Below are 13289 nucleotides of genomic sequence, written 5' to 3' on the forward strand. Positions count from 1 at the left end.
CAGGGAAGGGTGCGTGCACGCCACTGCACACGTGTGGAGGTCAGAAGACAACCCACCAGGTATAATGGCTCAAGTGTTGTATGCTTGGTCTGCGGCAGGTGGTGCTGTCTGGGTAGGATGGAGAGGTGTGGCCTGGCCGGGGTAAGTGAATCACTGGGGCAGGCTTCCAGAGTCTGAAGACTCAGCAGGTGCCGTTCCTGGGTTACAGAAGGGAGAGTTTAGGTGGACTTGTGGATCCGGAGGGATAAGAGACTGGGCAGCAGGCGGCAGGCACAGCTGAGAGCTTCATAACCGAAACTACAAGCCGGAAGCAGAGGAGACTCACTCGAAGGAGCGCTGATCCACACATTCTCCCACACGTGGAACCACATGTAGGCGTCTACTCCACTTGTCACATAAAAACAAACTGCAGGTTGACCTCCTACCTGGCAGGATGGAGAACACTTAAGGTTCATGACAAAGTATGGGAGGTCATGACCTCAGGATGAACTACTTCCGTGGAGCTGGATGGAAGAGCCCAAGACCCATGCATACGGCTAGAATTCACAGACACCCCCGACAAGATCAGAAAGCCTGTGCTGTGAGGAAAAGAGGTGCTCTATAGAATCACCAGCAACAGCAACCAGATTTTATCTTCTTAAACAGATTTGCAAACAACAAGCCAACAGCGCCATAGGAGGGGGATTCCTGGGGGGTGAGGAGGCTACTCAGAAACATAAGCGGAGAAATGTCAAGTAAACCCACAGAGAGGGGCTAGAGAGGTGGCTCACAGGTGAAGGGACTGCTCTTGCAGAGGACGGGAGATCGGTGTTCAGCACCAACATGGAGACTCACCACAACCTGTAATGCCAACTCCAGGGCATCTGATGCTCTCTTCTAGCCCACACGGGCATCTGCACACACAGAGTATGTAAACACACACACGCACACACAGTATGAAAATAAGTCTTTAAAAATAAATCCACAGGAGATAGCGTCTCACGCCCACCACATGGGAAATACTAAGCCGTTTGACAATGGCAGTGATTAACAGGAAACTCTGCCCACGGCTGACGTCAGAGCTAGCTTGCGTGACCACCTTAGAGGGCACCTCGGCCATGGCAGGTAAAGACTCACATCCTCCACCTAGAATTTTCTCTCCTCGGCATATTCTCTCAAGTTGTGGGCAAATGTGTACCCCCCGCAAAAAAAAAAAAAAAAGCAAAACAAAAGTTGGAAACAGCCTGTGTGTCCATCAATGGGAAAGGAAGAAGTTGATGGTGGTATGTTATACAGCGGGGCACCATATAGAAATGAAAATGAATGAACTCTAATTGCACGCTCCGGCATGTAAAACTCTTTTTAAAAAAACATAAAATATATTTAAAAATAAAAGTTGTGGGACGACTCATATGGTGTAGTGCCGTGGATACCAGCCTCGGGCTATGTAAAGCGGTGCCATGTATTATTTATGGACACATATGTACTGAAAATATTTTTAAAGCATGAAGAACTCCGAGCTCAGGGTGGGGCTGTTTCTGGGGCAGGGAGGCATGAATAGGACTGCGAAGTTTCTACAGACGGAGCCCACTGCTCTTGGTGCTTTACTTCCTGAAAACACAAACAAAACAACTGAGGCAAATAACAGCAAAAGCCCCAAGGCTCCCAAACTGGTCCCACACAGACATTTGCTATCCAGTGCCCTGCTTCTGGAATCTCCTGGGTGAGCCTCTTTGCCCGGTTTCCTGGTGTAAATCTTTCCATTGAGACCACATCCAAGCTATCAGCTTGAAGTCAGTGGCCACGGTGTGCACAGTAGGCTCATAAGAGCTGACGGACTGGCTCTGCTGCATGACCCTGTCATCTCTGCTGCCCCCCCCCATCTCCAGCAGTCCCTCCTACATGTCCTGTGAGAGTGGGGTTGTCCCCTGAGGGTCACAGGCATGGAAGCCTCTGGGGGTCTGCCTGAACACGAACATGCAGCTTCAGCCTCCACGTGGAGCCTGGAATTCTGGGAGAAGAATGGCACATGATTGCTTCTCCGCTCCTCCCTGTTCCAGAGACAGCCACATCTTTTTGTGCGGTGCCAGCCTTACCCCTTAGACAGGACGGTGAAGGTCAGAGTAAACAGATTTGGCTGTATTAGGCACCTGGTTACCAGGGCTGCCTGTATCTCTGGCAAAGTGGAGAGTGTTGCCATCAATGACTCTTTCACCAACCTCATGATCTGCATGTTCCAGTATGACTCTCCCCAAGTCAAGTTCAATGGCACAGTCAAGGCTGAGAACAAGAAGCTTGTCATCCACAGCAAGCCCATCACCATCTTCCAGGAGCGAGAGCCTGCCAACATCAAATGGGGAGATGCTGGTGCCAGTATGTTGTGGAGTTTACTGGTGCCTTCACCACCATGGAGAAGGCTGGGGCCTGCTTGAAGGGTGTGGCTGAAAGGGTCACCATCGCTGCCCCTTCAGCTAATGCCTCCATGTTTGTGATGGCTGTGAATCACGAGAAGTACGACGACTCACCAAAGACTGTCAGCAATGCTTCCTGCACCACCAACTGCTTAGCCCCCCTGGCCAAGGTCATCCATGACAACTTTGGCATCGTGGAAGGTCTCATGACCTCAGTCCATGCCATCACTGCTACCCAGAAGACTGTGGATGGCCCCTTTAGGAAGCTGTGGTGTGATGGCTGTGGGACTGCCCAGAACATCATCCCTGTGTCCACTGGTGCTGCCAAGCTGTGGGCAAGGTCATTCCAGAGCTGAACAAGAAGCTCACTGGCCTGGCCATCTGTGTTCCTACTCCAACATGTCTGTTGTGGATCTGACATGCCAACTGGAGAAACCAGCCAAGTATGATAGCATCAAGAAGGTGGTAAAGCAGGCAGCCGAGGGCTCACTAATGGGCATCCTGGGCTACACTGAGGACCAGGTTGTCTCCTGCGACTTCAACAGTGACTCCCACTCTTCCACCTTTGATGCTGGGGCTGGCATTGCACTCAATGACAACTTTATAAAGCTCATTTCCTGGTATGACAATGAATATGGCTACAGCAACAGGGTGGTGGACCTCATGGCCTACATGGCCTCCAAGGAGTAAGAAGCCCTGGACTACCCACCCCAGCAAGGACACGAGAGCAAGAGAGAGGCCCTCGGCTGCTGAGGAGTCCCTGTCCCAACTCAGCCCCTGACACTGAGCATCTCCCTCACAGTCTCCATCTCAGACCCTTAGAGTAGTGGGAGGGACCCAGGGAACCCTACTTTCCTGAATACCATCAATAAAGCTCACTGCACCCGCCCCCCCCAAAAAAAAGGGCACACGATTAAAGTCCTGCAGAAAATGTGGCCACAAGTAAAACACCAGTGTCCTACTCCTGGACTCACTGTTCCCATGCCAAAGCTCTGGAAGCCAGCAGGGACTCCGCCAGTCCTTGCACACAAACCCTTTCTCACCTCATCATCCAGAGAGACAGCGAGAGTGAGGAGCCTCGGGCAGGACCAGAGAGGCCCACTAGCAATAGGCTCCTTCCTGCATAGGATACCTGAAATTCGACAACCACCCCCACCATGAAAGGGTCATTCCAGCCCCCCCCCCAACCACTAGTTGAGAATCCCTGGCATAGAACATGGATGAAAGACAATACAGACAGCACACGTAATCGGAAAAACACCCCCTGTCCACAGACGGAAAGGGTTAACGCTGCTCAAAGGCCCACACTGCCCACGGGGATCTACAGATTCAATGCACTTGCTACAAAGATTCACAGGAAAAGAACAAACATTCCTAAAACTTGTATGGAACCACAGGGAAGAAAAACACCTACACCAGCTAAACTAATCTTTCGTGAAATAAAACAGCGCTGGGGTGGTGGAGCTCAGCAGTGGAGAGCTCATTTGCCTAGTAAGTATGAACCCCTCTAGAGCCAGCAAGGAGGGTGGTTATTGCATTCCTGACTTCAAATACACTACAAAGCTGTAGTGCCTGAGGCAGCGTGGCCCTGGTGTAAAAATCGACACATTAATTAGCAGAACAGAATGGACAGCCCAGCTATCAACCCACACATTATTTCTGGATGATTGCTCTCAACAGAGCCAACGAAGCACACAACGAAAAGCCAGTCTCTTCAGTAGCGATGTTGGGGAAACGCATCATCTGCAAGATGAAGAAGGAAGTTCGATTCTCATCTCGACGCCGACACCAGAAGGCAGCTGCAGTGTTAGACCCAAAGGCAGAGAGCGCAGAGGGAAAGGACCATGCAGCCGATGTACACAAAGATGTCTTGCTGGCAAGCTGAAATTCACAAACAATGAAAGCAAAGACAAACAGCTGGCAACGAGAGGATGACCAGGAAAAATCATGGGCAACGCCAGGGAAATCATATGCAAACCACACAAGGAATCCAAGCCAACAGCAAGATAAAAGGAGCCGTGCAAACCCTGAACAGACACCAAGGAAGACACATGGTACGTGGCCAGAGGCCAGAGGTTTCTCACTCCTTAACTGTCAGGGAGACAGATACAAGTCCAAACGCCAAGGCGACGTCAACCCACATTTGTTGGGAGAGCTACTGTCAGCAGCCAATAGAGATCACAGGCGTGGCAATGGCGTGAGCCCTGAACACTGTTGGTAAGGACGTAAATTCACGGAGACACCGGGAAAGCAGCATGGAGCTCACAGGCAGTCCAACCAGAATGACTGCATGACCCAGCCATCCCACCGCTGGGTCCTGTGTCCAGGAATTTTAGATTCCTTTTAAAAGCATAGAAACAGGCACACTGAAGAGATAGCTGTCCCCATGCAGTGCCCTCCACAATAGCCAAGATGCAGAAGCACATGTGTCCATCAATGGATACACGGAGAAAACATGCCACAGCTACACTGTGGAATACTATACAGCCCTAAAAGAGGGCAGAGTCCTGCCATTTACAACCACACAAATGATCCTGGATGGTGCTTCATTAAATGAGATAAGCCACACAGAGAAGCACGAACAGCACAGGATCTCACCAGCTGGTAAAACGAAAGATTGAGCTGAGAAATGCTGACAGCATGAAGCTGTGGATTGTGACAATAATAATCTTGGGACATATCAAAATTGCTTAAAGAGTTACATTGTATTACACATGCTTTCGTGGCCAATCCACAATATGTGAGGGGCTGGATCTGTTAATGCACAGGACATCACTCTACACCAGAAATGCACACATTCCCCAAATGTGCTCAACCAGAAACTGTCAGTCAAAAACAAAAGCACAGGTATTGCCTGGTGAAGCAATTTCTAAACCCTTGAGCGCATCCTACTGTCAAGAAAACCGAACCAGTAAACTGAGTTCAGGAACAGACACGTGCACAGCCATGAGAGCAGCAGCCAGTGTCTCACTGAGCACCACCAGTGGCGGGCCACAGGCTAAGTTCCTCTGAGTCCCTCCCTTAAGCCTCACAGCAGTCAAGCGAGGCACAGGCTCTTCCACCCATTTTTCAGAGGAGAAAAGTGAGGCCTTCACAGAACAGGTTGGACTCACTGACTTAGTGGCAAAAGCAGGATTCAAGAGCAGCAGATCCCAGTCAGTGCCCTGAGCCTTTCTCACAGAGTGACCTGCCCCCCAGACTCACAGCTGTGACAGCTCTAGAGCGGAACCCAGATGCAGAGGAGCAAGTGGAGGCTTCCAGGAAGAGGTGAACTGGAGACACTTGCATGCCATGGTGTGAGGTTACGTGACTTCTCATGCTATGACCAACAAGAGAAAGGTGGGGCAAGGGCAGTGTTATCTATCCTTGGAGCATGCACATTTGGGTTCTGTTTCTCAGAGACCAAGACCTTTTTTTGGGGGTGGGAGGCTTTGGTTTGGTTTTTGGTTTTCCAGACAAGGTTTCTCTGTGTGGCCTGCCTCTGCCTCCAGAGTGCTAAGATTAGAGGCAGGCACCGCCACTGTCCAGCTTAGATCTTAACTTCTTCCCAGCTCTGTACCCCTGGACAATTATTCAACCTCTCTGTGCCTCAGCTTCCCCAGCTCCAAAAAGAGGTTCACGGAGGTAAGTAGTTCAAACTGGTGCAAAGGCTGAGGCACACGACAATCATGAGCACTGAGTGCACTCATGGAGTGCTCAGAAAACATCAGCTCCTTCTGTGATTTTTTTTTTTTTTGACAGTATCATCAAAGTTCAGACCCCATGTGTGAACAGTTCTGACTCTTGGGCTGCTGACGTCATTTATTCTTAAAATCACTGAGTAAGAAGTTGGGGTCGTGGGATTTCAGTGTCTCAGCATCACCCAACTCATCAAATAACAAGTCCTGGAGCGGCTGTGTCCTCTCTGGTCACTGTTCTCTGTTTTGAAGCAGAGCCCTTGCTCTGGGTCTCTAGGACTGGGATCATGATGACATGGGTGAAGCACCAAGTGCCACAAGTCAGATTTTCTGGCGGAACAAGAGAGCCTGTATCCATTTCCCACCAGCCCCCAGAGCCAGAACAATTAAGCCTAGACACTTGGGACTTTTTGTGAAGAATTAATGCTGCTGTGGATGCACGGGGTGGATGTGCTCATCATTCATGCAGTTTCAGCCACTTTAAGTGGGAAGTTGGCCGAGTCGAGGGGAAGCTGTGAAGGTAAACACTGGCAGAAGCCATCGGGAGGCTCTGCCCTATCCCTGGGAACTGACTACATTCCATTAAACAGCATAAAATAAGTCCTGTGATAACGACCCTCAGACACCATCACAGCCGCAGCGGGGCTACGTTAAATTACCCTGAAAGCGCCGGTTAGAGTTTTGCTCACTGGCTCGGAAGGCTGGCACTGCCTTTGACGACACCGGCAGACACACTGTGCTGTCCCAGCCTGTGAAGAGCACACCAGCCTGGCACCAACGGGATGCCAGCTGCTCTCATCGGAGGGCCAGAGGAGGCCGAGGCACAAGGTGAGCCTTGATGCTCCTGGAGAGTGCTGCAAGGTGTCCAGAGAGGAAATTGTAGGGCTGCGGTGGCACTGATCAAAGCGGCCTTCTGCCCCATGGAGGCCCTCAGCAGAAGCCCACTGCTTCAGAGACAGATGAGTCAGGCTGGGCAATGGCCAGCAGCAGTGGAGGCAGTGGTAGAGAAAGCAGAGAGGGGATGGGGAAGGCAGCAGCGGTGGGTGGGGGGAGCGATTGAGGGAGCAGCAGGGGCTGCAGGCGGCAGCAGCAGGGGGAGCCCCAAGCCATCCCAATGCTCCCCAAGCTGTGGTGACCCACTGCTTCCGCCCCCACCCCCAGCAGTGGCAAATCCAAGCTGCCCAGACCTATGGCTCCACAGAGCTCTTGGTGTGTGTTGGGGGAAAGGAGCAGTGGGCCGCCACACACCAAGAGCTCTGTGGAGCCCTTGAGCAGCAGGACACCAAAACTTCAAGTAGCGAGCTGCCAGCCCCTGAGGCACCAGGAAAGGGCGCTGTCCGTCCTGTTGAGCTGCCTGAGTAACTGGGTAATGTGCTCCATGTTCCCAGCTTCTGTGAGCTGTCACCCATGCTGGGGTGGACTTTGGCGGTGCAGCTTGTCTTTGAGGCAGGGTCTCTCACCAGCCTGGGCCTCTCTTGCCAGTCTGGCCCACCAGCAAACTACAGGGAGCCTGCGGCACTAGAGTTACAGGCATCTATCCGGCTTGGATGGGTGCTGGCACTTGAACTCAGGCCCTCATGATTACAAGGCAAGCACACACTGAGCCTCGGCCCCAGCCCAGATCACCACAACTCTGTGTGAATCTCTCTCCCCAGATGTGACAGGAGAAAATAAACAGAACTCTGTGTCCCTGTAGAGCTTGGATGCGTGACAAGTGTTGAAAGAGCTCAGAGGATGTCTAAGAGGCATCAGGGAAGGGTGTCCCGAGAGGGTCAGAGAGGTGTGTCTGGGGAGAAAACTGACCTGGGACAAATAGTGGGAAGGAGCACTGGAAGGCAAGGCTCAGGTAGAGCGAAGCACAGCAGCCCCGAGTGGCCAGATCAGAATGGAAGGAAGCACTATTTTATACACTGGACCAGGGGACATGATCTGGTGGACCATTTTATACACTGGACATGAGGGACCAGCAGCACTGTTGCGCCATGGTCGCTGGTACAGTCAGAACTGTAAAGAGAGAAGACATCCTACTTGCAGCTCAGCAGCGCCTCCTGCCCTGAGTGGACAGACTCAAGGAGGGTGAGTTAGACTCTCTTTAGAAGGACGGGGATGGTCAGGCTCTAGTTTTGGGTGGATTTACATACAGAGACCACATGATGCTGGGGTCTGAAGAGAGTGATGAGAAGACAAAGGAAGCACGCCCCTGTGGCTGCCACGGAGGCATTCTCTTCCACTGTGAGGCATCATGTTAGAGTGCCTCCCTGACTGCCTGGCACGAAGGGCGCACCAGCTCCCAGGGTCTCCTTATCCAATGCCCACTCTGATACCCCTCTGACAGTTTCCTCAGATCTGCAGAAACAAGCCAGGAAGAGTCAGCCCCTACTTGCCAGAGCACCGTCTCGAGTCCACACACTGGGTTAAGCTTCCGTTGCCCAGCCTCATTTGACTTGAGAAAAACTAAAGAGCAAGAGTGACCTTATGTAGACTTCTCTCTCACATGACCAGATTGGCCCTTGGGACACAGAGCAGCATCCCTGAGCCCAGCAGAACAGGGAACCACAGCCACATGCCCTGAAGGACAGGAAGTCATCCAGCAACCAGGGCCAAAAGAGCTCAGCCAGGCAGTGTCTGGGGAGGTGTTCACGGATCACTACTGTGGGAGCCATTGTGGTTACTGCTTCTGTTATCGAGAATGATGCAAGCATTTTATTCCAAGATATGTGTGTGTGTGTGTGTGTGTGTGTGTGTGTGTGTGTGTGTGTGCCTATGTTCCCAGTACCCGTTCCAATCTCTCCAACCGCCAAACATGACTGATGCCATTTATCCTCATGTTAGTGCCGCTTTGCATGTTCTGTTCCCTCTATTTCCAACATACTTCCATCCTTCAGTCTCTTACAAATTCTTGTTTACATCTCAGGACTTGGTCTAGAGCAGGGCTTCCCTGTGAGAGCCCACAGCCCCATGAGTCCTGGAGCCATGGAGCCTGGCAGCTTCCCACAACCACATCTGGAAGCCCACAGAGGCACCTAGTGTAACAGTTGGAGGTGTCCCAGGCAAGGGTGCTCCAGGAGGAGGCACAGACACCTCATGGAGACTGCACGCCTTCTCCTTGGTTTCATTGTCCGGTAAGGCTAGACCCAGGGGCCTGCTTCTAAGGGTCAGTAAAGGCCCAGGAGACAGACGTTGCCACCACATTGGGTCAGCACCACAGAGCCGGTCCTGATAAATCTCTCCTACTGGATCAAAAAAGAAAAAATCATCTTACCAGGAAGAATCCTGGGTGCTTGGATCATAATAAAGAGCCTCGAGAGCTGTGGGGCAGGGTCTCTTTTTAAGAACAGCCTTTTTAGGGGTTCTTATGACTTCCCAGGCTGCATGGAGTGCTTTATACCAGTGGTTCTCAATCTGTGGGTCACAATGCGCTCAGGGATCAAATGACCCTTTCAGAGGGGTTGCCTAAGCCCAAGGGAAAAACACAGAGATTTACAGTATGGTTCAGAATAGTAGCAAAATTACTGTTATGAAGGCGCAACAAAAATAATTTTATGGTTGGGGGCGAGGGTCACCACAACATGAGGAACTGTATTAAAGTGCTGAGAACCATTGCTTTATACACGTAAGCTGAATTCGATCGCCCAGCCTGAGCATTAGTCTCTAAGCCACACACACCCACTCCACAGCGCTCGCTGAGCAGTGGCAACCCTTGCAGTCATTTCCTGGAGTGACTCAAAGGTGCTCTGAGGTCCACACAGACGTGATGGAGAGACGAGCCTGCACCACCACCCTCCTGCCTTGAAATAACTCAACAGCCTTCCAACAGAGAATGCCGATGACCCTTCGCTGGTGAGGGGGCACAGGGCGGAGAGGCAAGGAGGGAAATCTGCAGCTAACAAGCGACAGAACCAGGGTTCAAAACCCTGGACTGAATTTCTACCCTAAGGGGATGGAGGCTGAGACAGGGACACAGTTTGCCCGGTCAAGGCCATAAACACTATAGATGTCAGAGCTCAGAAGACAGCCTGCTCTGGTCCCCCGTCTCCTCAGGGCCTCTTCTAGTCTAAGGTCTCTCATCTCCCTGGATCCTCCTCTAGCCTGGGCTCCTCCACTTCCTGGGGTCCTCCTTCTGCCACGTGGAAGCCCAGCTTCCCTTTTCGGCCACCGGCAGCATAGAAGAGGTGAAAATATCCCAGGCAGGTTTTCCTGGCCTTGCTGGGTATGGATTTTCCAGGCCTGCCACCTTTCAAATATTCCGTCAGCCATCATCAGCTAGAACCCGCACCTTGCTAATAAATCGAGAGTGTCGCGTCTCCCAAACCACATTATTACTGCTTATAATTTTGATCCTTCATTTGCATACGAAAATTAGTCCTGTGACATGCGTGAATTTTATTTTATTCTTGAACTAATTATAAACAAGAATGCCACGTTATTTACATAACTAATTACTGTTCCTTCTGCTCTTGGTTTTAAAACCGGGGCCGTCCTGCGGCGGTTAACCGTTCAGATGAAAACCTACGTTAAAGTTTAGAAACTTACCCCATTTGCATCTAGTACAAATCCCTCTGAATGGGAGATGATCTGCTCCATTTTAATAGAGCTAAATTAGGTTGATCTTAATTTATAGTTAATTTGAATAAATAATTCCTATCTACCTGAGTCTGTTTTTCAACAGCTCTTTGGAAATGTTTATTAACCCATAAATCTGCTGCCTTCCTTCAGGGGGATTTTAAGGGTCCTTTAAACTCAGGGCATATGGTGTGGAGGGGGGAAGAGCTCTGGAAAATCAGTTGGGGGATCCAGGTACAAGGTCTAACTGTGTAAGTCATGTGCTGGATGCCTCCGGGTAAATGTATGCTCTTCTCTGAACTCCTCTCCTCTTGATGATTTAAAGGTTAAGAGTTGGGAACACGGCTCGGTGCCTGCCTGGCACCCATGAAGTCCTGTGTCCTATGCCCAGCCCTGCAGAAAACCAAGCATGGTAGTGCCTTCCTGAGATCCCAACACCCAGGAGGTAGAGGACATGGAGGTCCTTCTTAGCTACATGGACATGTCCAGGCCAGTATACATACATCATACTGGACTCCACATGACCCTGTCTCAAACAGCACTGACAAAAGAAGGTTGAGCTGAATTGGGTGAGCAACCTTATCTTCCACCCTCTAATATTCTGAGTGTGTGGGCATCTGTTTTCTTCCCATCCAACTTCATTCTTTGTTTTTAAAATCTGGTTCTTTTTATGGTTGGGATCGTAAGCTGACCTGCCCTGATCCACAGGAAACTGGCTCAGTTTCTTGGCCATGATATAAGAAGCCAGCAGAAGTGTAGGCAGAGGCGGTGATGTGGGGGTTGGCGACACCCTGCTGACAGGAGGGCTGGGCAGCATTTGGGCAGACTGCACTGTGAGTCAGCAGAGATTCCCACCGGTGATCAGACCGTGAAGACAGGAGCCGTGTGGTGGCTGTGGCTACAGGACCCACTTCAGAGTCTCAAGGACTCAGATTTGCTCACCTGAGGAGCATGTGACCATGACTCGGCCTCTCTGATACTCTGTTCACTTCCTGGGACTCAGCTCTGCACAGTAAATGAGGAGGGATGTGGAAACAGGCTGGGACACAGCCTAGGTCTGACGCTGAGTCCTGCCTTCCTGCTCACAGGCTGACTCTGAGGGTGAGGAAGGCAGGTAGGATGAAAGTGCTATGTGCTGGATGCAGCTTCTGGCCTCTTGCTGAGCCTCTTCTGAGAACCATGGGTGTCTCCTTTTGCTGTAGTAATTACAGCAAATGTAATGATTTTTTGAATGATACCTAATTTCTGCCATTGCTATCTCCCTGCATCCCACAGAGGCAGGGAGGGACTTGGTCTCCCTCATATCACTAAATGTGGGTGTGAGGCCGACTCATTTGTGCTACTGTGGTCAGCAGCTCTGTGGACAACAGACACTCCCTTTGTCTGGCCTTGTTATCTGCCTATGATTCAGACCTGGGCTAGAATGGGAAGAACCTCAGCCGCAGCAGGCAGAGGCTCTGCATGAGAAAGCAGGACCTTTCCAGTCCTCAGACACAGGTGGGACTGAGGCCAAAAGCCAAGCCCAGCCTGGAGCCGCCAGTGAGAGTGGTGGGTGGGAGGGGCCTCGTGTCTCTGTCCGTGGTTCTGGAGACTTGAAAGAAAGGGGGAGGATGTGGAGAAGTCCACTGTTTTGACATGGTTTTCACATAACTGCAGTTAGCAAGAAAGAAAAATATTTTTCTCTGGTGTTCCAACCTCTCTCTCTCTCTCTCTCTCTCTCTCTCTCACACACACACACACACACACACACACACACACACACACACCCTACAGCTTTGGGAAGGCCAAACTCCTGTGCTGAAATGCTCTTCCTGTCCGGGACTCAGGTGGAAGAGCACACCCAGGATGTCAGGCTCACTAACTCTGAGCAGCCACACTCCCTTCCCCAAATGGTCTACATAACAGCCACTACTGCCATCCCCAGCTAGGAAGTGTACAAGAGCTGGGTTTAAGTCCTGCGCATGTTCTCATGCTGTGTGCAACTAAGAAAACGCTTTCCCACTCTGCCCCTCAGGAACTTCCACTCCATAGCATGGAGCCTGGAATTGCCCCTCTGAGGTGCTGCGGCCATTTTTCTTTGCAAGGGTTGGAAGGTGTGTCTGCACTCACGACGTGAGCGTCTCAGAACAGGATATTCTTCCTCAGCCTGAGAGAAGAGCTGGTCACCCAGCCCCGAATTCCCTGCTTTCTCTCTCACTCCCCACCGAAAACCAAACACTGTCTCCACCTGAAATGTGCAAATGAGGACAGGAAATAACACATTCAAAGTCACACCTGGGAGTAGGGGTGTGGCCTGATGGGTAGCATACACAAAGCTCTGGGATCCATTGCCAGCACCGACATAGACATAAACAGGTCATGGTGGCCAATACCTGTCATCTCTGGGAAAGGTTGGTACAGGAAGATCGGAAGTTCAAGGTCCTCTTCAACAACAGAGTCTGCAGTCAACCTGGAAGACATAAGACCCATCTTTTAAGGAAATAATCACCAGGTGGACTTACAGCCCTTTCAGTCCAAATAACCTACATCAAATCCCCCCTTGGGCCTCATTTGAACACACAGTCTGCCCCGTTTAGTCACATTGATTGGAGGTAGACACACACTCAGACTCCCCCGGACCCTCTGAAGTGGTTTTATTAAGACATCTGGACAGCAGCTT

At 51.1% G+C, this 13289-nt stretch overlaps 1 pseudogene; it reads left to right on the plus strand.

Moving 5' to 3' along the window:
• Nucleotides 1-2186: 2186 nt before the first annotated feature.
• On the plus strand, nucleotides 2187-3080 carry LOC129676073 (glyceraldehyde-3-phosphate dehydrogenase-like; annotated as a pseudogene).
• Nucleotides 3081-13289: the final 10209 nt, after the last annotated feature.

This window comes from Psammomys obesus, unplaced genomic scaffold (genome assembly GCF_907164565.1).
Source record: "Psammomys obesus unplaced genomic scaffold, mPsaObe1.curated_primary_1811, whole genome shotgun sequence".
Lineage (NCBI taxonomy): Eukaryota > Metazoa > Chordata > Mammalia > Rodentia > Muridae > Psammomys > Psammomys obesus.